Genomic DNA, 3287 nt, shown 5'->3' with positions numbered 1-3287 from the left:
CATCCTAAAACTCCATTCTGATGGACTTTTAGATCCATTTGATTATGAATCAATGGAATCTTGCGAATCTTGCTTAATGGGGAAAATGATAAAGTCACATTTTAAAAGAAAAGGTGAAAGGTCTTCAGAGTTACTTGGTCTTATACATACTGATGTATGCGGGCCAATGAGCTCACCCGCCAGAGGAGGGTACTTGTATTTTGTAACATTTACTGACGACTTTAGTCGGTACGGTTAGGTCTATCTAATGAGACATAAGTCTGAAACTCTTGAAATGTTCAAGATTTTCAGAAACGAAGTACAAAACCAACTTGGTAAAAGTATTAAAATGCTTCGATCTGATCGAGGCGGTGAATACTTAAGCCATGAGTTCACTGACTATCTTCGAGAGTGTGGAATTGTTTCAGAGCTTACTCCTCCAGGAACTCCTCAGTGGAATGGGGTTTCTGAACGGAGGAATCGAACCTTATTAGACATGGTTCGCTCGATGATGAGTCATACTGATCTTCCTAAGTCTTTCTGGGGATACGCTTTAGAAACCGCCACCCTAATTCTTAACAATTGTCCAACTAAATCGGTTGAAAAGACGCCATATGAGATATGGACTGGGAAGCGTCCCAAACTGAATTTCATGAAGATTTGGGGATGTGATGTTTACGTGAAACGTCAATTGTCCGACAAACTATCCTCTAAATCTGACAAGTGTATTTTTGTCGGTTATCCTAAAGAGACAAAGGGATACTACTGTTATCTACCATCTGAGAACAAAGTGTTTGTTTCTCGGAATGGCACATTCCTTGAAAGGGAATTTGTTTCCAAAGGAATTAGTGGGAGTAGAATTGAACTTGACGAAGTTCAAGAACCACATATACATGATGAACCGAGTGATGACGTTGATGTTGTTCAACATCAATCACAAGTTGTTGTGACAGATCCCGAACCAAGTGAACCACGAAGATCTGGAAGGATTCACAATCCGCCAACAAGATATGGATTTCTTGTAACTGAACGTGATGAACTCATGTTGGTTGAACATGACGAGCCTACATCATATTCAGAGGCGATGGTGAATTCCGACTCTAAAAAATGGCTATTGGCCATGAAGTCGGAAATGCAATCCATGTACCACAACCAAGTTTGGACTTTGGTTGATGTACCAAATGGGGTAAAACCGATAGGGTGCAAATGGGTTTTCAAGTTGAAAACTGACATGGATGGCAACGTGCATACTCACAAGGCACGACTGGTTGCAAAAGGGTTTCGCCAAATTCATGGTGTTGACTATGATGAAACTTTTTCACCTGTAGTGATGCTTAAATCCGTTCGGATTCTGCTTGCCATAGCTGCGTACTATGATTACGAGATATGGCAAATGGATGTCAAAACAGCATTCCTTAACGGGAATCTACTCGAGGATGTGTACATGACACAACCTGAGGGTTTTGTTGATTCAAAGTACCCGAACAAAGTATGCAAGCTTCAGCGTTCCATTTATGGACTAAAGCAAGCTTCCAGAAGTTGGAATCTTCGTTTTGATGAAACAGTCAAACAGTTTGGCTTTATCACAACATGGCATACATGATGGATCCAATAGCTGAAGCATATGGGATTCGACTCATCCGCTCTCGCTCATCAAGTGTCTCCGGACACTGAGTCTTGCTAAGAGTAATGCCATGTCTCATCGGCAAAAGTCCTTTCTTAGAATCTTGCATTCTAAACCGATTTAGAATCTTATCGATGTATGCACTCTGACATAGGCCAAGAAGCCGTTTCGATCTATCACGATAGATCTTAATCCCTAGGATATAGGCTGCTTCACCCATGTCCTTCATTGAGAAATGTTTTCCTAGCCAAGACTTGACGTCTTTCAAGGTAGGAACATCATTCCCAATGATTAATATATCATCTACGTATAAGATGAGAAACACTACCGCACTCCCACTAATCTTTTTGTAAACACACGGCTCATCTTCATTTATCCGCTCTCGCTCATCAAGTGTCTCAGGACACTGAGTCTTGCTAAGAGTAATGCCATGTCTCATCGGCAAAAGTCCTTTCTTAGAATCTTGCATTCTAAACCGATTTAGAATCTTATCGATGTATGCACTCTGACATAGGCCAAGAAGCCGTTTCGATCTATCACGATAGATCTTAATCCCTAGGATATAGGCTGCTTCACCCATGTCCTTCATTGAGAAATGTTTTCCTAGCCAAGACTTGACGTCTTTCAAGGTAGGAACATCATTCCCAATGATTAATATATCATCTACGTATAAGATGAGAAAATAGGCAATGCGTATGAAATCATCCTGGTCTGATTGGAAACTAGCGTCGGTATAACCCCTTATAGCGAGCTCAGTATCCAATCCACCGTATACCAAGAAAGCATCCTTAGTCCTTCTTAAGTACTTCAGGATATTCTTGACGGCTGTCCAGTGTGACTCACCTAAATCTGACTGGCATCTACTCGTAATGTTCAACGCATAGGATACATCCGGTCGAGTACAGAGCATGGCATACATGATCGATCCAATTGCCGAACATATGGAATCCGATCCATGCGTTCTCGCTCATCAGGTTCATAGGACACTGACACTTGTAGAGAACTGTGCCACTGCTCATCGGTAAGGTTCCTTTCTTGGAATCTTGCATCTCGAACCGTTTCAAGACCTTATCGATATAAGTACTCTGACTCATAGATCTTTATACCTAAAATATAGACCGATTCTCCTAGGTCCTTCATAGAAAATTGCATTCCTAGCCAAGACTTTACGTCTTGCAGGGTAGGAATGTTATTCCCTATTAGGAGAATGTCATCCACGTATAGCACTAGAAAAACTATTGTGCTCCCACTGACCTTCTTGTAAACACATGGCTCATCTTCATTCTGTGAGAGACCAAACCTTTTGATTGTCTCATCAAAGCGAAGGTTCCAACTCCTCGAAGTCAGCTTCAGTCCATATAGACCTCTGAAGCTTCCACACCTTCCTCGGGTTCCTTGGATCAACAAAACCTCCGGGTTGTGTCATATACACATCCTCGGTCAAGTTCCCGTTAAGGAACGCGGTCTTGACATCCATTTGTCATATCTCATAGTCGTAATAAGATATCGCTGGGCCCCTCGAGTGAGATGAACTGTGAAATGCGTGGCCACGCTTAGATGAATGTCATCTATTATGTTCAGTTATCTCATGAATGAGAAAGCAGTCGAACCTGATAAGGTGGCTAGATCCATGCCTTATGTTCGACATAGGATATCGTGTGTCAAAAGGATCGTAGTAAGAACT

The sequence above is a fragment of the Tarenaya hassleriana genome, unplaced genomic scaffold (assembly GCF_000463585.1).
Source record: "Tarenaya hassleriana unplaced genomic scaffold, ASM46358v1 Cleome1, whole genome shotgun sequence".
NCBI classification, from domain to species: Eukaryota; Viridiplantae; Streptophyta; class Magnoliopsida; order Brassicales; family Cleomaceae; genus Tarenaya; species Tarenaya hassleriana.
Note: the sequence above shows the minus strand (reverse complement) of the source record.